Source organism: Pogona vitticeps, chromosome 1 (assembly GCF_051106095.1).
Source record: "Pogona vitticeps strain Pit_001003342236 chromosome 1, PviZW2.1, whole genome shotgun sequence".
Lineage (NCBI taxonomy): Eukaryota > Metazoa > Chordata > Lepidosauria > Squamata > Agamidae > Pogona > Pogona vitticeps.
Window position 1 is genome coordinate 327,260,485 of NC_135783.1, and position 22,514 is coordinate 327,282,998.

At 41.5% G+C, this 22,514-nt stretch overlaps 1 long non-coding RNA gene across 1 annotated transcript in view; it reads right to left on the reverse strand.

The window, feature by feature from the left end:
- The window catches only part of LOC140703240 (uncharacterized), a 38,872-nt gene that overhangs the window by 15,428 nt on the left and 930 nt on the right, over positions 1 to 22,514 (reverse strand). The window lies entirely within an intron of this gene.

The window sequence follows — 22,514 nt, forward strand, 5'->3', positions numbered from 1 at the left end:
GAGGGGACCTGTTATTTGAATGCTTTTATTCACTTCAGTAAAAAATATTCCCCAAATATATTTTGCAGGTACAGGAGATAATTACTTGCAATTAGGGATGTACCTTTTATTTATTTATTTATTTAGGACTACAAATTCCAGAGTTCTCTAAGAATTCCCCAGGCAAGCACAATTTTGAGTGTTCTAGCTCACAACCACATACCTGTTGATACCTTCATTCTACTCACCTGGAGAAATGCTTTCTGGGATGGTGGTTCTTTAGCAGTTGCTCTCCTATTGTGCATAAAAGGTAAGGCGACTACTGCCCACAGGATCCATTGTAGCAGTTTCTATCCCAGGAAGCATTGGGGCAGGGAATAAGGACTAGAAAGAAGGCCTTTCTCAAAGTGAAGAAAATGAAGGCATTGGCGAGCATGTGTTTGTGGGCTAGAACTCCCTGAATTCTGCCCACCGGGAGAATTCTTAGATAATTCTGGCAGTTGGAACCCAAAACCACCACCACTGAATTGTATATCACTAATTGCAATCACAACGGTGAGAGAGTGGGTTAAAGCCGCCTTACATTATGTGTGGGACTCAACTTGTTTTGACTTCCTTGCATTTACTTCTGCATAAGGAAGAAGAACAGACATGATTGCATGGTTAGTCACCAAAGTTAGTTTGTTATGACCTGCAATCTGTCACACTTGCATGAAGAATGGCGTGCTGGGAAAAGAGGGCGTGAAATGCCCAAGTCTGACTGCTGGGAACTCTTGACTTGAGACACACACATCCTTTCGCATTTGATACGTGTAAGGTTGTTTGGATGGGATATGACTTGCTTATGCAAAACACACACACACACACACTTACTTCTCATGTAAAATTTAAAGAGGTATACTCCCACAAAAAGACTATACAATATCAGGTACTCAAAATTTGAATCAAATGTGTGTGACTCGCCCTTAAACAATGATCATATCCAAAGTTGAGACTGGGCTCAAGCCGTTGTATCTCTCAGATTTCAACATGAAAGTGCCGAAATCAGTCCGGCACCAAAACTATCAAGAAGCATTCCAGAATTCGTGTGGCTTAACCAAACTTCCTCTTGTATTTTGGCCAGCACTGCTAACAGATTGCTTGTACAGATAAACAATCTTGTTACTTGTGTAAACAAGGATATTTTCATACATTTGCAAAATGAAAATGTTAATAAGCATCATCAACATTTATTGCTTGGAATGGCATGAAGGTTATTAGCACTGTTGATCCAAGGCCAGGACAACCGGAGGCTGCGAGAGAGCCGAAAGCCGTTAGCAATCAGTAATGGATGATCTAGGAACGGTAAATAATTAAAGAGAATTCCAACAAATGCTGAGAGCCGTATGGAGCATTCAGAATGCTAACAAATGACAGGCAGCTGAATACAGAGAAATGAATTGTAATTACAACTTTGACAAGCTTTTATGGCATGAGATTATCCTTTGTTCTTGATAAAATATTGTAAGTAAAGAGGGGTTTTATTTTTTACGGGGGGGGGTTTAAAGTCAAGAGGCAAGACATTTTGTGGCATTAATGGATTATGTGACTATAAAGGGAAGTGTTTAAAAAGACAAAATCAGTGCATTGAACAACAGCCCAGTTGTACAAGTTGTGTGCTTCAAAATGGGAGTGTTGAGGCAATGGCAGGTTTAAAAAGAGTTCTTAAGCTGCACACCTTTGTGACTTAAAAAAACCCCCAACAGAATAGTCACAACCAGAAATTACAGATGGTTTAAATAGAGATGTTATTAGTTGTGGCTTTCTTGTCTAGAACTGTAGATCAGCACAAAATGGATTCCATTTTTTCATTCTTTGCAATTCTGTGTATTTGAGAATGTCAGTGGTATTTAGCTTCCAGCTGAGCCGAAGGAATTTTATTCAAGTTTAGCCACAGGTTATAAGTTGTGTATGGTGCCTTACTTGGATTTTGGAACAGAAACTCATATTTTTGTAGATTTGTAGAAGCTCAGGGTATCAAAATAAAGACCACCAAAAGAAAACAATCTTTTCCTTTTTTAAAAAAATGTTTAGAAAATGGAGTTTTTTTTTAAAAAAAATATTAATTGCAACATTTCAGAGGTTGATGCCAGAAGCCTGAATATTACCAGAACACAACACAGGTTAGAGATTTAAAGAAGTTTGGAAACATCCTTTCTGGGCCATGGTAACGATGGGATTCTGGGAATTATGGTTGAAAAGAAAAGAAAAACTTTTCCAAGCTTAGTCTGGGGCATTATTGCCTAGCCGTTCTTTGCATATATTGCTTTTATTTTTACTTTTTCTTTACAGATTTTTTAAGCTGCCTTTGAGGATAGGTTATGTAATTAAAGTAAAGAATAGCTGGTGCATTGAGTCCATTAAAATCCATACCATATACCTCTGATTAGGAATAGTGTTATTATAGGTATTGTGTTAGATGCCTAAGCAGATTTTCTTCTTTAGATTTCACAGACATAATTTCCAAAGATTGTTTGATTGATTTGATTTGATTTCTATACCACCCATCTAGTAGCCAAGGCCTTTCTGGGAGGTTTACAACTCAAAAAACACTCAAAGATAAGGATTTTTGGATTTACACACTGCCTTGCATTTGACAACTTTAAAAAAATTGCCATAGATTAAACATTTTGCAAACAGGACTATAACCAGAGAAGGGGAATACTGGCCTTACCCCCTCAAACCTCCTTCTGGTCTCTTCTCCCAGAGCAAGGATGTATTGGTCATTGGTCTCAACAGGCCCTGTTTATCTGTGTTTTCATTCCCTAAGTGAAGCTGTGGAGCCTAAATAATGTGTTTCTAAGGCTGATTCACTGATTGATTTTTCTCCCAGTGAAGAACTAAAAGTAGCTCACAACATGAATTTAATATGGACAGAACAATAAAACCAAACAAAAAACAGCAGTTTAGAACATTGATATGCAGATGTTATCTCTTTAAAAAAACAACAACACAAAAACATCAAATTAGAATGATTTGGCTAGATAAAAGCATAGTAGGACAAAATGAAGAAACATGACACCTATTTTTAAAAGACCTTTTCACAATAGCCAGTCAACAAACAAAGGCCTGTCTGAATAAAAAAAAAGGGTCTTTACCTCCTGGCTGGATGGCATGTCCAGGGCCAGCCTCCCTTGGGAGGGACCTCCACCACCCTTACATTTCTCTCTCATGTCTCACTAAATATGCCTGTGAAATAGGGTAGAGCCCACAGATTGCTCTTCATTTGTTTTTCATTCTCTCACATTCAGGCCATCCGAATTCAAAGTATCTGGCTACATGCCTGCATGCAAATGCATAATTGAAAGATAACACGGATCCATCCCTAATACCTGGGAATTAGGGACAGATGTTGTGTTGCAACATAAGAGCCCAAACCCAGGCTTAGGTGGCAACCAATAACAAGCTGCTTACCCATCAAAGAGTCAACAGTGGAAGAAGTTTGAAAAGTTTATGAGTCTGTTGAACAGACCTACTAATTCCCTCCATATCTGAACAGATTGTAAAATAAACTCTGGGTGGGTTCTCATGGCTCTTTATCTATTTATTGCATTTGTTAAATGACACACAAAATTGACCCCTCCAAGTGTTGCTTAGTTCTGTTTAAAACACAGACAAGATAACAAACTACAAAGACGTCACAATAAAATAAAACCAATACTGTATACATCTATTGGCACATCAGGAGCAAGAGTTAAAGACCCACCCTAGGCACTACAATAGCAGGCCTTTAATATAAAATACAGGTCTAAGGGAACGGAGAAAGCTTAGCCTGGCATTGAAAAGATGGCAAGGCAGGAACCAGATAAGCTTCTTTAGAAAGAGCATTCCAGAAGAGAGCTTCTGGGAATGACTTTAAGGTAAGCATGATCAACTGGTAGACCTCCAGATGCTGTTGGATAGCAGACTTCATGGTCTACCAACACTGGCTATCTTGGCTACACGCGACAAGAGATGCAGATAGAAATGATCTGGAGCAGTGGTTCTTAACCTTTGTTTCTCAGATCCTTTTGAACTGCAACTCCCAGAAACCCCAATCAGCACAGCTTGTGGTGAAGGCTTTTGGGAGTTGCAGTCCAAAACTCCTGAGTAACCCAAGGTTAAGAACCAGTGATCTGGAGGATCACAATTTATGCATTGCCATATTCTGCCAAGTACTGAAGTCCTAATCCATGTACCACTTCATAGTCCAGAACCTACAGTACACATTGAACTGGAGCCAGGAAAGAATCATAACCTGATGATAAAATCTGGTTCCAGTTGGAACACTCACAGCCATATTTGGCACTAGGAGAAGATTCCAGGTCATCTTCAAACACAGCACCACATTGTAATAACGGAATGGTAACCTGGAGCTAAAAAGCTGTTTTTCTGTTGTCCTCGTGGCAGCCCATCCTTTTGCTGAACAAGAGCTTCTACATGACTAAACCCAATAACTGTGTGACTCTTTAAAGGAGAAAGCATTTTTCATAGATTCTCATATGGCCATCTGACCCAATCACATATTAAATCCTCAATTTTTTTCACCCGTCCAGGGAAGATTTAATAATTTCATCCCTCCTCCCCTAATAAAAGTACAGCTTTTAGCTTTCTAGCTATCATTCTACATAAAGTACAAAAGGGGGGAAACAGTTTAGGACATGTGCAAATGGTGCAGTTCTTCCAGGAATATGTGAGAAACCTTAGCCCAGTATCTTGGAACTGCAAGGTGGGTATATTTATTCTTATGTATGCCATGTGCACTTAACACACATGTGTCGTCTTTCTAAATAAATCACTGGGTGAATATTTAAACCCTAAAACTAATCAATTTAAGAATAGTGATGTACTTGCATTTAGGCCCCTCCATAAGGTATAATGACCCTGTATTATTATTATAATTTATTGACGGATGACTGGACAATATTTGTATATAAGTGTAACTTTTATCATTAGTTTTATAGCCCTAGTAGTGCAACCTGATTTAAACGGTAGAGGTAATGAAGGTACAGTATAACACACAATTCTGTTGTAGCTGTTGAGACAATGACAAGGTGGACTGGAGGAGAGTATGTTTTTTTATCAAAGGCCAGGGGCCTATAGGGGTCTTATGGTTTTTATGTTTACAAGTAACTAAATGTAACCATTTTAATTATTTCAGATAAAGTGCAAAATAAAGATGTTTAAAGTTACCCTTTAAAGTTAGCAATTAAAATAGTAAATAATTACTTGGGGAAGCCTTGGAACAGTAATTGGGCTAATGATACTATAATTACAGTAGAACAGTGCTGCATATACTACTACTATAATGACTTGCTTCTGAAAAGCAACTTTCCATGCTCTGGTTCCTGGCTAGAACACAGGCCATAAAAACTGAAAATATGCATTCCATCCTGAAAATGTTAAGCTGAAAAACATATTGGATTTTGTGCGTTCAAAGTGACTCAGTAAGACAATCTGTGTGCATTATGTGTTGTGAAGTCACACCTGACTTACCATGACTTTGTTTTTTCAAGCTAAGGGAGATATTGAGTTGCTTCACAAGCACCACCCCTTTCCTGTGAGTTTCCATGGCCAAGCAGGGATTGAATCCAGGTCTCCTGACTCATAGTCAATCACTATCCACGTATTTTCTTTTTTATTTGCATAAGAGCCCTGCAGAATTTAAAATCATGGTCATATATGAAATATAGTAAAGGTAAAGGTTCCCCTTGACATTTAGTCCAGTTGTGTCCGACTCTAGGGTGTGGTGCTCATCCCCGTCTCCAAGCCATAGAGCCAGCATTTGACTGTAGGCAGTTTCCATGGTCACGTGGCCAGCGTGACTAGACATGGAACTCCGTTACCTTCCCACCGAGGTGGTACCTATTTATCTACTTGTATTTACATGCTTTCAAACTGCTAGGTTGGTGAGGAGCTGGGACAAAGCGACGGGAGCTCACTCTGTCATGCGGATTCGATTTTACGACTGCTGGTCTTCTGACCCTGCAGCACAGAGGCTTCTGCGGTTTAACCCACAGCGCCACCACATCCCCAATAAAATATAGGTAACATTTAAAACAAATTAAAATGTTAAGATGATTTTTACTTTGACTGCTTCAAAAGTCTTATGCTCAATCCAGTGCATTAGTTTTTACCCTTGCACCTGATCGAAGTACTGATTTTCATGTCTTGACTTCAGTTTGCCTAGTACAGTGTACATTTAACAGAAGCAGAGATGCTACAATTCAGATTAGAGATGGGGATATTCGCATTTGTAAACGAATACAAATATCTCCATCCCAGCTGGATCTAATGAGGGTCCGCCCCCCCCAAGGAATGGCCCATACGCACATGTGTCCCATTCCCACAAAGGTCCCTGTGGCGTTCAGCTCTGCTCTCACCTGTCCGTCATAGCTGGGCAGGGGAACCTCAGCCAATGAGAGGACGGAGGGTGGTGCAGAAGTGGGAGGAGCTGAGTTATATAAGGTGTGTGTGAGGAGTTTGTGAGATCAGTTTGAGAGATGAATGATTAGAGATTGCTAGAGAGTGAGAAAGAGACTGTCAGTGAGGGAAAAGTCTGTGTGAGCTAGTGTCTGAGAAACAGTGATTGACTAATTGATTTATACCTGTGATTTACTTCTTTTAATTTTGTACAGATCAATAAACACTTTATTTGTTTTGAAAGAAACACATGTCCTTTTGATTTTAAGGATAGGTTGGTGCCAGCAGTTTATGGAGAGAAGTAGTGAGCACTCTTAGAGGCCTGGATTGGTAGAGGCTTGAGAGTGGCCTGCTACAGTCCCATTCTTCCTGCCAATGATGCCAGGAGCTCTGATGTCTCCCTGCTCATCTGCCTGCTCTAGACGGGGGGGTGGGGTGGAAGGATGAGTCTCCCTGCATGGCTGCTGAGTGGCCGGCTGAGTAGGGAGACAGGGGAGCTCCTGGAACCATTGGTGGGAACAGCAAGACCTTCGTGGCAACAGGATGTGTGAGTGGACGGGCTGGTCCCGGGAGCCGGACCCTCATTAGGTCCAGCTTAAACAGGGATATTTGTATTCATATACGAATATCCCCGACTCAATCCAGATCTAATTACTCTAACACGCTCCATATGGAGCTACCTTTGGAAAGTGCTTGGGAACTTCAGTGGTCCCAAAACACTGCAGCCAGATTGTTCTGTCATCCAGAAGCCTGTTTTATCTCACATGGCCTTCCTTGTTCTCACCCTGAGCTCACAAGCTTTCGGGAAGATTTTGCAGCAATGTTTACACATTAGATGAGTCTTCTCACTATCTTGAAGGATTAATAAAAACCCCAAGTCTTTCACAATGCTTGTAAAGAATGAGGACGATAGTATGAAAAAAGAAGTGACTCATTTCAATGTCAAAGCAATCACCCTAAAATATCAACAAGCAAATTATCCTCATTCTTTTCAGCTGTGGCCCCCTACGCTCCCCTTCAGACCTCAGACCTTATGAAATTAGCTCCAACCATCCTGCCCTCAGATACATATTTCCTGAATGAGTGATGCATGTTTGTCTCAGCTCGTCTGTACTTACATCTTTAACACCATACATAACATGTCCCAACTGTCTGAATATAATGAAACCACAGCTTAAATTTTATATTAATGAAGTCTTCAGAATAAATTAAATCATCTTTTTCTTGCCTAATAAAAATGCCTGATATACATATCAATTTGTAACTGCTGTCTTCTACTCTACGTAACTTTTCTGCAACTACAAAAAATAAAATAAATTCTAATAATCATGGCTGGCTGGATGTTAGTCAGTTAGAGCACCTGGCTGCAGAACTAGGAGTCAAGAGTTGTATTATCCTTTAAGCCTTGCAAAAGAAGAGCCAGACTATGTGGCCTTGGACAAGCTACACAATTCCAGGCAGTCCCCAGAAGTAAATGACAACCTGCTTCTAAGTATTCTACCTTGTCCAGCAGGCCGCGGCAAAGAGGCAGTCCCGAAACCAGCAAAATCAGGGAGCTGGACAGGGGACAGATTGTATTTGTCTTCAATGTGGAAGGGAGTGTCACTCTCCAATTCGCTTTTTCAGCCACACTAGACGCTGTTCCAAGTCCTCCATACAGAGCACGTTACCATAGTCTCTCGAGACTGAAGGATGCCTAATATAATACCTAATAAGTCCTCAAAAGAGTTTATGTTAAGTTGGAATCAACTTGGTGACATGTACTGGTATTAACCCACTTATTAACATCTTTCCCTTTCTGGGAGTTGAAAATCAAAATTTCTAGATAGTCAAAAGTTTTTCCTGCCCTACATCAGTCAACACATGAACCTTTTTATGCGACAGGGATGATAAACATGACCATCTTGTAATCACAGCAACTCAAGTTTCAGTTAAAAGACAGATAAGCAACTTCACAGACTATTTTTTGTCCTTCCCTAGAACTCTGCAGTGCCCATCCTACGCTCCCTATGGCAAAAATATTTTGGCCCAAAAATTGCCAATCATGCTTCATCCAGATACCTTTTGGGATCTGCTATTTGCCGTTTACATGTTATTTTAGCTTCTGCTGGGCTTTTTAAATGTCCTGTTCAAAAGTTTTTTTAAAACCCTATAATATGCTAAGCAAAACAGTATTTACAAATGCATGTTTTATTAGAAATGCATGGAAGACTCTTTCATGCAACCTGATAAAATGGAACGTTAGCTTGGAAAAATGGGAAACTGAGAGGAAGTTTGCCCATCCTGAGCCATATGCATTACTATTAGAGAAAATCCCCCAAGTGTAAGATCACCTCTTTAGAGTTGGGGCTGCAGCAGGTAGGAGGGAACGGGAGGGGGGATTGGGTTTTACCATTGGATACAACACTCAATCTAGATCAATATATATCTACAAATGCCGTCTTGTGCATTGACCACTCTGCCTCACACTGGACAATAAAATTAGCACAAAAGCAAAGCTCCCTGAAATGATAAAAGACATGTGATTGTCTTAGTAGGATCTTGGCTTATTGCGCATTTTTCAAACTATCTTGATTTTGTATTGTGATTGGTCAGGAGGAAGTAAGCATGGCCTTCAGTTCTGCTTTTCAAGAATTGCTTGCATGGAGGGAAAATGTTGTAAGAGCAGGGAGTACAGTATACATTTTCCTTAATTTGGTCTTCAGAAGCAAGTCCCACCAAGGGCAGTTCCTGCTAAGGTTTGAATTACACTATTATCTTGCTTCACTTTACTCAATTTTATGAGGGCTTCAGAAGGTATCATCCTCTAGTTGTAACCCTTCCTGGTGTTTTCTGTTTCTTCCATCCCTTTCTAACCATGGAAAGCTGTTAAAGGGGGAAAAAGATAGAATTACAGTAGAGAGAAGAATATACTATCTGGAAACACTTGGGCTGACTTAAAGGCTTACTCATGCCTAGGGCTATAGCCTCTGGATCCTTTATAGCTCCTCTAGGAAACAGCAATACTGTTTAATTTTCATGTTCACTCTTCTGCTTTAGAACAGAGAGTTCTATTTAAAATGAAGGTATTTTCACACATAGTGTGAAGAAAATGCCTTGTGCTATTCCTGTGCATGTGTGAATACTGCTAATACAGGACAGGAAGCAGAAAAGAAGGTTTTTTTAAAATTGAACAGACTGGGACCACTGTAGGCTTTGCATGAATATTATAAATCAGGGCGGGGGGGGGGGGGAGAGCATTTTTGTTGTGATGTGTGCAAATATCCTAAAACAAGAACGCTAACATTTCCAGTATCTGTGAATATTTCCTTTCTTAACCAACTAGTTTTCCCTCCTGATTTTCAACAAGAATTCAGAAATATGTCTTCTCACAAAAGCTTCTTATCCATGATGGCGTTACAAGTTATGCTGTTGAACTCTCCCTTTTTTCTGTTTGTTCATTTTGTGTGTGTTTATATTCCAGTGACGGCACACACTGAAATTAGACATGGGGGTATTTATATCTGTATACAAATACGAATGCCCCCACACAGGTGGAGATGACGAGGGTGCCTCACTTGGTGGCGGCAGCTGCTGCTACGGGCTCTGCGCTTACTTCCTGTGTCAGCGAGCCACTTCTGGCAGGAGGCGGGACAATGAGCCTCCCTGCCAGGTCGAAGAAGTGGCTCTCATTATGTCCACCTCTGTGGGAGTATTCATATTCAAATACAAATACCCCCATCTCTAACTGAAATCCATAAAACTGAACTGATACTTGGCAATATGTTACCAAACCAGAACCTTTATGAATATTTCAGATTTGATCTTTTTTCAAAATAGATGACTGGGGGGGGAAACAACAACGTAACATTACAATTTCTCCCTGCTAGAATGGAAGGGGAGGAAGAGGGAGTACATGTTAACAAATACTATTTAATAATCTTAGTACTGCAGAGTTGGAAGGGACCCACTGGATCACTGAGTCCAGCTCCTATCAAGGAGCACAGCAGGGGATCGACCTGCCAACCTCTGGCTCTTCAAAGACCTAAGCCACTGAGATGGTGCCTCCATAGTTTATTCAGCATATTTTATGAAATCACAATGAGTAACATCAGATATCCACATCCAAGGTCCATGGGACCATTACAGACTCCCTCTCTCTTCCTCTGTCTGTCTGGCATGTTCTTTATTTAGCCGAAAGAGCTCCTTCCCTACTTAATAGGGATTTTACACACAGATTTGTGGATATTACAAGTTCCACAAGTGTATAAAAAATAAGGAAAAGTATGGAGACACTAAGAACAGCTTAATTAATAATACACATTATCAGAGGCTAAAGAATAGTGTCTATACCATCACTTTTGGAGTCAGAAACTCCAGGGAGATTCTGATGCACACAGGAATGAAGTTTTAAGATCATTGGTCCAACTAGATCAATAGTGCAAACTCTGGCAACAGGTCTCCAGGGCTTCAGTCAGGGTTCTTTCCTAGCCCCACCTGATGGTCCCTGGTGTTTTCCAAGAGCTAAGCAGGCCTAACCCTGCTTAGCTTCAAAAATCATATGAGATGAGTTGAGCTGCAGGTACTCATAGGTGAATTGTGTCTTTCTTCCTTTTCAGCATACACACACAGACAAGAGAACAATGTAAATCCTGCTGATGCCCCTAACTGCATTTACATATTTACGTTTGTCACAGAGCTCAAAATAGTTGCTTTTTTGACTAGATCTTCCAGAATCCCCCAACTTGCATGGCAGTAGGACTCTGGGAACAGTAATCTTAGAAGGTAACTTTTCCAAACTCTACTGACAAGACTTCAAATTAGAAAACAGCCTGACAAGGCAACCCAAGGAGATACATAACAGCAAACTCATCTGCACCACTGCAAGAGATCGTGACCTCAAAATTACTTTCCCTTTTTCATCTTTGTGGTTTTACTGGAAGGGCACAAGCGTGGGTTCGTTTGATTGTTTGTTTTGAGAAAGGAACACTGCAAGCGGAAAAGCTATTGGCGCACCAAATCTTATGGGGTTTTAGAGATAGAGGAAATTGGCGAGAGTACCGTGATGCGTGCATCCCTTGGGAAGAGATGCTAAGAAACTGCCAAAAGCAATTCTCATATAGGATTGGCTAAGATTCTATCAAAAGCTTTCAAAAGTGTTCTTCCATATATTTTTTTTTCAAATGGAGGAAAGCAGGAAGTGTCTGTCAAGTGAAATAAACTGCAGCATCTGAAGGCATGGAGTGGACTGCCGTTGGGTGATGCCTTGCTAGTTCTCCACTTAGACACAGCAAACAATTAAAACAACAGAAGAAAAAGTTTAAAAAAAGGAAGACAATTATCTCAATGAAAACATATAACAAGAAATGCTATGCATTACACGTGGTGGCGCTGTGGGCTAAACCGCAGAAGCCTCTGTGCTGCAGGGTCAGAAGACCAAGCAGTCGTAAGATCGAATCCACGCGACGGAGTGAGCTCCCGTTGCTTGTCCCAGCTCCCGCCAACCTAGCGGTTCGAAAGCATGCAAATGCAAGTAGATAAATAGGGACCACCTCGGTGGTAAGGTAACAGCGTTCCGTGTCTAAGTTGCACTGGCCATGTGACCACGGAAGATTGTCTTCGGACAAAACGCTGGCTCTATGGCTTGGAAACGGGGATGAGCACCGCCCCCTAGAGTCGAACACGACTGGACAAAAATTGTCAAGGGGAACCTTTACCTTTTTTTACACTGAACCACCACCCCTGTGACTGCCAGATATATTTCTCGTTATCAAGTGTCCAATTAATAATAATTACATACTGTCAAGTCTCTTCCAACACATGGCAAACTTTTCTGGGGATTTCTAGGTATACAGTATTTAGAAGTGGTTTGCCATTCCTTTCTTCCTGGGTTGTCCTGGGACTGCGTAGTTTCCCCATAGCTATGCAGGCTGGCTGTTCTCCCTGAACTCCCAGCCTCTGTCTCCACAGCCAAATATCCAACCCCAAGCATAGCATCTAAATCAAAGGGCTGCCATTCATTTCTAGGAAACAGAAGCATGCATTGGGTAAGTCACTGGGCTGAGCTGATGATCCCTGCCTCTGGTGAACCTGGTTCCTGCTAAGATAGCCCAAATTGCAGTCCATTTACTTAATCTTCTACATGGGAGGCACTGAGGGATCCAGTACTTTTTTTTAGATTAGAAATGTGAAAACCTATACTAATTTTGGTTATATTTTCAGTGCCCTACTAGCATTCTTCTTATTCCTGTGAGGCTTTTTTCCTATCCCTGCATGGAAAATTATGCGCATTTCTGTGGAATTTGTTTCCCAAAGGGTGTGTAGTGTTTTTTTTTACTAATGCACCCATTTCAATGCATGACTAAATCAGGTTTCTGAACATTTTAAAACATACTGTATCTACTCGTTCACATCTTTTCCCCCCTTCCCAAGTGGATTTCTGAGGCAAGACATGCTTCATTCTGTTGCTTGTCTTGGGAAGGTGCAAAATTGATATTTCTATAGAGAAAGGCAAAAACCCAAAGATTCCCATTCCATGTCTAATTTGCATAGCCCCATCTGTACAGCCCTAACTTTGCTTCCTCTTCACGGTCATACTACAAGATTGTAAACTAGCAGACAGGTTGAGAAAAGCTACATGTGTGTGTGTATGGACGTGGCAGCATATTTCCCCCTCCAAAGTGTTACGGCAACTCACGGAGAGGATCATAATCTAAATTGGCCTTTCATGTCTTTGCTGTGGGATAAATCAGTGAAACATGAATAAACGTAAACATAATCATCACACATACAAAAACGGAGCCACCTTTCTACTGGGATGTTATTACTGATTAATGCGGAATAACCTATCCTGAGGGAAAATGTGGCTATCCAAAATATATCCAGAACCCTGATAACCAACCTGTTAATAAATCTTCCTGTACCTATTGGCTCTGCCTTTACTTTATTAATTTTCCTGTGTGGTGTATGTCTATTTGAACTTAGTGATGTTCTAGCTCTATAGCTTTCTGATTCCTAAGTCTTTAAAAGAAAGAAGCACACCTTATATACACATATATATGTTTCCCTTATGTGCTTGCTCAATTTTTATTCTAGCCCAGGAGACTTAAAAACACCTTGTGTAGTGTGCTCAGGCTTTATTTCATTTCCCTAAAGGAGATGTTGAGAGATCTATTTAATGAGTAGTCTGACAAAATGCAATGAGAAATTACACTCCCCCACTACTTAATCTGAGCTAAACATTTGATTTAGAACACAATCTTATTCATGTTTATAGTATACTAAAAAAGAATAAGCCCTGTGGAACTCCAGTGGGACTCACACCCAGCTGAACATGCATAGACTTAAAACTCTTAGCAGCCTGGTTTTAGGAACTTTTACTCAGAAGGAGGTATTGCTGTGGTCAGTAGTGTTTGCTCCCAGTTACAGCTGCCGTATATTGTGTTCCCTCAGGTTGACTCTGACAAGGCATTTCTGCCAGGATTTCCCAGCTATAAAGATGGCTCACCAATCACTCCTTCTGCTGGCCTTCTGGGACGGTGTAGCTTGGCCCAAGTCCACACAGACAGCAGAACACATAATTCCATCAGTCACCCATACTTTGGATGATCCCAGCTGGTAGCTCTCCTAGCATGTGCAGTGAAGGTTCAAACTCCTTGGCCTTTGACTTTGAATCCAGGTGTTTCAAACAACAGAAATACACTAGTTTCTAAAAATGATTGCAACTGTAATAGTATAAACATTATGAAGAATAATACTGATTTTAAAGCACTCAGTATGAATTGCTATTGCTAATGTTATTAATCAAATTTAAAGACTTTTCAGTTTATCAGTGTGGGATATTTTGCTTCTTTGTCCACAGTGCAAGATGCCAGGAAAAGGGCCAAATATTGCTGCAAAATATTGGACCCACACTGCTAGCAGGAAAAAGGATACCAAGCTTTACATAGTGAAGGGTAGCTTGAATGGTGATGATACCAATGTCAGCAGTCAGGATAGTCTACAGCAGAGGTCCCCAACACCCAGTCCACGGCCCAGTGCCGGTCCATGGCCTGACCCGGACCGGGCTATGAAAACAGACCTCCCACCCCCCTGCACGCACTCACCCCTACACAGCCTGTTTGTGCCTGTGCATGCACTCCAGCGTGCTTGTGAGCGCAGTGCCACAGTTTGTGCATGTGTACAAGCGAGCGCCCGCACAAGTGCTGTGCCACCATTTGTGCATGCGCATGAGTGTGCCTGCACAAGTGCCACACATCATTTGCGCATGCACACCTGCACAAGCATCACACACCGTTTACGCATGCGCATGCACCCACCTGCACAAGCGCCACTTGCCATTAGCGCCACTTGCCATGGTTTGTGCATGTGCATGAGCACTCACGCACATGAGAGACAGCACTCATTCATGCATGCACACGAGCGTGGGGGGTGCCTCACCTTCCCCAGCTGATCTGCAGGGTGAAAAAGGTTGGGGACCCCTGGTCTACAGGATACCCTCTTGTGCTCACTATCATTCATAAAAATACACCAAATTCCAGAACATAACTCTGTAGTTTTGTTTGTTTCTTAGTTAAGCAGTTTTCATCCGAACATAAAGCAATTATCAAGTCTGAGTTTCAACAAGTTCTCTAAGCATCTGCTATTAGGAAAATGTGGATTATCATCAAATGCTGTGACTGAACCTCTATTTTTGGAGTGGGGACTCCACACAATGCATACTACAAAGCTATCTTCTGATTTCCAAACCCTTGCTCTATGATCAGGTTGCCTGCATGCTTTCCAAAATATGTCCCCTTGCCTTTTGAAACAACAGAAAAGGGGAAGAATGAGAGTTAGCAAATATTGTCACTTGAAACCAAGGTCAAAATCTTCCTTTCTATGTAAAAACAAACTGAACAAAGACTGGGGAGAGGGGACACCACCATTCATTTGTAACGTGGTGTTAAAGTGAGCCTTATAGATATCACAGACCACCAGAAAGGCAAATACATGGATGCAAAACGAAGTCAACCCTGAAATCACACTAGAGCAAAAATGAATAAACTACCTTATGCATATAATGAGAATACAGAACCAAAAGTGTGCTGTGTATATACTCCCCACAGTGCTTAAAGCACTCTCTGGGCAAGTTAGTGCCTCCCTCCCAGCAAGTTAGGCACTTAATTTACTAACCTTGGAAGGATGAAAGGTAAAGTCAACCTCGAGTAGGCCGGTTGAGCCCAGGATCAAACTCAGGTTATGAGCAGAGTCTTTGCTGCAGTACTGCAATTTAACTACTGTGCCATAACTGGAAAAGGAAATATATCTAGGTAATGTGGATGGGGCAGTAAGAAGACTAAACATGATACGGATTGATAAAAGAATCCACAGCTGTTAGTTTGCAAGACTTGAACAGAACTTGCTGGAAAAGACAATATTGCTATGCCAGGTGTATTATGTTGTTTCGCACATGTAGTTTGAATCACGTTTGAGCTTCTGCCATACCGTTGGTATGGATGTGTGAATGGCCTTTTCAAATGCGTTTGCATCAAGTTTTCAGTAAGCTGATAGTCATGTAGAATGGTAGATGCATAATCACAGTTCAGTCTTTTGTAGAAGAGCTGCACCTGTCTGCTACACCTGTGTCAAATTTGGTGCTGTTCAAAAGCCCAGTTTCAAAGTTATAATTTTTGCTTGCACTGCCCCCATTCTCAGAATTGCCTAGTAGAATGTTCCTTTGCTTTGCTGCATGAGATCACTGCTACACTCTCATGAAGCAATCCATTTCCAGGCTAGTCACGTAAATGCAAAGACTTCAAGAGATCGTTGCAACTATGTCCAAAATTATACCCTTGTATAATTAAATCGTGTCTGATTCTTTGTGACCCCAGGGACCAGAACATGCCGGGCCCTCCTGTCTTCCACTGCCTCCCGGAGTTGGGTCAAATTCATGTTGGTCGATTCGATGACACTGTCCAACCATCTCATCCTCTGTCATCCCCTTCTCCTCTTGCCTTCACACTTTCCTAACACCAGGATCTTTTCCAGGGAGTCTTATCTTCCCATGAGATGATCAAAGTATTGGAGCCTCAGTTTCAGGATCTGTCCTTCCAGTGAGCACTTACGGTTGATTTCCTTCAAAATGGATAGGTTTGATCTCTTTGAAGTCCAGGGGACTCTCAAGAGTCTCCTCCAGCACCACAATTCAAAAGCTTCAATTCTTCAGCGGTCAGCTTTCTTTATGGTCCAGCTCTCACATCCATACATCGTTACTGGAAAAACCATAGCTTTGATATTCAGACCTTTGTCGGCAAGGTGATGTCTCTGCTTTTTAACATGCTGTTTAGGTTTGTCATACTTTCCTCCCAAGAAGCAGGCGTCTTTTAATTTTGTGACTGCTGTCACCATCTGCAGTGATCATGGAGCCCAAGAAAGTAAAATCTGTCACTGCCTCCATGTTTTCCCTTTCTATTTGCCAGGAGATGATGGGACCAGCGGCCATGATCTTAGTTTTTTTGATGTTGAGCTTCAGACCATTTTTTGCACCCTCCTCTTTCACCCTCATTAAGAGGTTCTTTAATTCCTCCTCACTTTCTCCCATCAGAGTGGTATCATCGGCATATCTGAGGTTGTTGATATTTCTTCCAGCAGTCCTAATTCTGGTTTGGGATTAATCCAGTCCAGCCTTTCGCATGATGTATTCTGCATATAAGTTAAATAAGCAGGGAGACAATATACAGCCTTGTTGTACTCCTTTCCCAATTCTGAACCCATCAGTTGTTGCATATCCAGTTCTAACTGTTGCTTCCTGTCCCACGTATAGATTTCTCAGGAGATAGATAAGGTGGTCAGGCACTCCCATTTCTTTAAGGGCTTGTCACAGTTTGCTGTGGTCCACACAATCAAAGGCTCTTATACCCCTACCCCTAACTTAAAAACTTGGCTGACGGCTGGCCAACTGTTGATTCAATCAAATCCAAACCAGAAGATCCAGTTTTAATCATTATCCATAGACCCACAAGAAATCCCTATGGTGGTTTTCTTTGGTGACAAGGTAGGGGAACCATTCTCTTTACTCTTATCACACTGTCTCCTAAAATTGTCTGGTTTTATGGTGTTGCTTTTGTTTTCTGGACCAGATGTACAGGTCTTAACCCACCTATCAACATCTTTCCTTGCTGGTTTGCAATTGTTATGGAAGTGATAGGGGCATTTAATCTATAGGTATGAGAGCTTGGGACATGCTGGTACTCAGTGCTACAACAGACAGTGTGCAAAATGTCTCATATTACATTCTTGGTATCTCCACAAAAGGCTTACTGAAGGCTCCTACCTGAAGCTTTGCACAGCCAATACCAAAGACCTCGACTAGAAATCCTGAAGCTTTTCAGATAATGTTGGAATCCAGTTTTCATTAGTCTTTGGCAAGCTAATCAATAATGGGGGGTAAGGAGAGTAGTTCATCAGCATGCAGACGCTCTGCTAAACATCCAATAGCTGTCAGGCATAGACATTATAGCTTTAGCAGGACCAATAAGATAGGTCATATTGAAAGCTGGTGATTGCCAAGTCTCTGTGCTCAAATCCCAGTTTTGTACAAAACTCTAATCCAAATTGTGTGCTAAAAAAGTAAATAGCATTGCTCCTATCGACCATGTAAGGTAGTGTTACTTATTTTTGCCAGATACTCTGCGCCACTGCTTTTATAATGGTTTACACAACGTAAGTATACAGACCACAATAAAATATACTCATCAACTCAGAGTAAGTCCCAGTGAACTGAGATGTACTTCTTACTGAGAAAAACAGATATTGACCTGCACTACTGAACTATCATCGATAAAAGATGATCCATAAAAGATCACAAGATAAGATGATGATTAAAAGCAACAGTTCTCTAGGTCTAAGTCAATAGTAATTCAGAAGGAACATCCCCTGGAATAGAACATATTCTCCTGCCTCTCAGAATCAGTAGGAAAGATAAGTGAACCTTCCTTGATAGCTAATTCTGTTATTTGGTGCCACCACCCTATAGGCCTAAACTTTTACGACCACCTATCACAGCTTCAGATATAATTAATTATTTTAAAGGCTCCTCTAAAGCTTCCAGTACATGAAAAAGACATGGTGAGTATGTTTGAATCATGCATTTACTGGGAGTGACCAAGATAAAAGCTGTTAGGATCACGTCTAACCTTTACCTTTCTAAGATAAAGGCTGAAAAGAAAGCTTATTTCGCTGTCCGGATAAGCGAAGCTTCCAACCAGCAGGCGGAATTATTCAGCATAGTACGTGATCTATCCGGAATTGGTTAAAGTGATTGGCCTCACCCTAGTATCTCACCTGACCAACTTGCAGGATTTTTTAAAGCTGAAGTGGAGGCCATCGCCCAGGACCTAACCCCCTATTTGAAACCAGTAGATCAAGCCAAGGCTAGGTGGCTGAGGGGCTTGAAACCGAGAAAGGCCCAGAAGGAGAGAACTAGAAACTGGGCCTTCTCAATGGTGGCCCCTTGCCTCTGGAACATCTTGCCCCTTAAGATTCGCCTGGCACCCTCACTGGGAGTTTTTAAGAGCAAGCTGAAGACCTGGTTCTTCAGGCAGGCCTTTCCCCCTTCCATTTCTTAATTCCCTATGCCTTACCATCTTGGACTTTGCCTGTCTCTATGACATTTGATACTGTTTGTTTTAAATTTTGTTTTATACTCAGATTGTAAACTACCCAGAGTAGATTCGTTGAATCTAGATGGGCGGGGTAAAAGCTGGGTAAATAAATAAATAAATAAATAAATAAATAAATAAATAAATATCCCTTCCTGGAAATGTCTTTGAGCCCCACTACACAATTGTGCACATATTTACTAAAAAAAGAATTCCACTATGTTCAGCTGAAATTATTTCCAATTAAGTGGAAATAACCTCATCTAACAGATACTACCCACACACCTACCACTGCAACTTGGTATTTTTAAAATACACACACACACTGCAGTGAATGAGACTTGATGACCCTTTCAGCTATACAGTTCTATGATTCTGTAATAAATGGCCTACAGATGTTGCTAGAGATCAGCTACCATCATGTCACCAATGGCTGCATTGATTAGGATGAAGAAGGAAGTGATCCAGTGATAATTGAGAGTCTACTCCATCTCTTATACTCCTTCTTAACACATTAATTTTATGGATAGGACCTTCTAGTACCCGCCCTTTGGAGTATGAGTATATTGTTCCTGGAATTAAATAATATACTGATGATCACTGAGGGTTAGGCACACACTAAAAATAGTTTTTCTTATCATCCAAGCTTTTTCTAATTAGTGAGTGAGAATTCCACCCTCCTCAGTTCTATTGCTGGTTATTTCTTTAGGCATTTGTGTAATAAAATACTGTAGATATATTTTTAAAAATTCTTATGCTGTGTTTTAATGTGTATGACTGATTGCTTTTGTTAGGTACTATGTAAATTTGTAAAATGAATACATACTTATAAAATTTTGGAATTCTATAACCCTCTCAATAAATGCATGGGCAATTACTTGCGATTAAGTCTACGTGGCATATTCAGACAAATCCTGAATTACTAAATGAATCAGACTGATTCAGGACATCTTGTACATAATGCCCAGCTTTAATTATGCAAAGTAAACTTACAATTCAGTTTATCTGGAGAAGAAACTGAATCAGATCCGAATCAGACAACTCACTTTGGCCTGCTTGCCTACCTTCCTTTCCTTCAATTTCTGAAGGATGGTTTTTTTAAGGTAGGCAGATTTACTCCCTTGTTGGGATCTGTCATTCACCAAATGTCATGTACCGTATTTTTTGCACCATAAGACGCACTTTTTCCCCACAAAACAGGGGGGTGGAAAGTCTGTGCGTCTTATGGAGCGAAGAAATCAGATTATATTTTCCTGTTTTCTTCTCCTAAAAAATTGGTGCGTCTTATGGAAAGGTGCGTCTTATGGAGCGAAAAATACGGTAAATCCATGCACAAGAATCTATCTACCGTGTTTTCCTGAAAAGACCTGAAAATAAGTCCTAGTATGATTTTTCAGGATGCTGGTAATATAACCCCTACCCTCAAAATAAATCCCAGTTAAGTGAAACCCCGCCCTCCACCACTGTGCAGCAACCAGAAGATGACATGAATGTATTTGAATAAATGTAGATTGTTGTACATGAAAAAATAAAACATCCCCTGAAAATAAGCCCTAATGTGTTTTTGGAGCAAAAAATTATTATAATATATGTCTTATTTTTGGGAAATCTATCTATCTATCTGTCTATCTGTCTATCTATCTATCTATCTATCTATCTATCTATCTATCTATCTATCTATCTATCTATCTGTCTGTCTGTCTGTCTGTCTGTCTGTCTGTCTGTCTGTCTGTCTATCTATCTATCTATCTATCTATCTATCTATCTATCTATCTATCTATCTATCTATCTATCTATCTATCTATCTATCTATCTATCTATCTATCTATCTTGGTGCTAACAGGAAGCTTACAAATCACTTCGGACCCGGGAAAGAGATCAAATCAAATGGGGCACAAATTGCTCCAGACTCAGTTGTGATGACTTATAAAGGCTTGAACTGGCCTCTAGGACTCATTCTGAAGGATTCATTCACAACCCTTTGCGGGAAAGCCCATGGTCCACAAGGAGAATCATGCCAGAAAGGGGTTATGGTGGAGGACTATGGACTGTCTAAGATGAGTTTCTTCTATTAATCAGTAACCCGTAAGGGTGGCTGCTGTTCAGGTTCAGTGGGCGGAAGACACAACAGTCAGTGGTGGAAGGAGCTACAAGTGACCCTGTGGGTGCTGTAAAGTTGGAACCAACCTACAGCGACCCCAATAAGGCTTTCAAGTTAAGGAGTGGTTTACCAGTTTCATTCCTCCAGTGCGGTTCCATAGCCAGGTGGGGATCCAAACCTGATTTCTCCAGAGTCCTAGTCCCTCACTCTCCCCATAGCTAAAAGATGATGATTCATTTTCTCTGTCTATCTGTCTCTCTCACACACAGAGACAGGAGCAATTCTACCCCACCCATTCAGCCCACAACTTAGCTGAGGAGCAGAAACATGAACCTTTTCCCTCCCCATTTGAAATGTCCCCCCCCTTCGCTAATTCTGTGCCCAATTTCAAAGCCGGACAACTGCCTTATTCACCCACATCCATTCTGTCCTTTTGTTTTTATTCTCCTTCCTTAAGCAAAACTGCTTAAGGCTGGGAATAAAAGAGAAAAGAACCACAGAGGCTGGTAGTAGCAAGAACCGGATTTTTTGGGGGGGGGGGAGGTGAGGTACCCTAAACCTGAGGCGCCCCATTTGTCCTCATGGGTGCTACCTTGCACCAGGATCGCCTACTCTCTGTGAATGGGTTTTTAGAGGAAGGGCCTATACCGTAGAACCGGGTTTTCCCCTCCAGCTGAGGGAAAGATTATCAGAATAAAAAGAGGCAAAACAGCTAACGCTCCGTATTTTATTTTTAACAGTCGTGTTTAAGGGCTAAATAATCAGGCCGTAGCGGCGCTTAATAATTCAGAGCGACGGTTTACAATAAATTAAGGGGAGGGGGGCTTAAAAGGGAAGGAGAAGAGAACCAGGGCGGGATTTTGGCTGGGGTGGTGGTGGGCAGGCAGTAGGCAGGGAACCGCCTGCTTCCCCCCCCCCCCCGAAGCTTGTCAGCATTCCCGCTCCGAGGCTGCTCTCTCTGGCGCTGAGGCGGCTCCGGAGGGCCTACTCCGGTGCTCTACTGCCACCTCGGCTAAACCAAAGGATTTACACGGCAGCTCGAGGCACACGGGACGCGCCGCTGGGTTCCCTCAGCGCGAGGCGAAGCTGCTCTTCTGCCGCCCGTAGCTGCCTCAGCTCTTTCAGGGCTCGGATCCAGGGAGGATCTCCTTTGGGAGAGCTGGGGGGAATCCGGCGCGGGAGCGCGCTTCTCGCTTCATCCCGAGGGCTTTTATACTTTATATACCCTTTTAGGGTGATCGCTTTGCGCCTTGAGCGGATGATTTTAGTCGCCCTGAAGGGGGGAAAACACACACAAAACCCTGGCATTCTCGAACGCCACACTGGGTTTCGGTGCACTGCAATGAAACCGATTTTCAGATAGGTTACCAAAA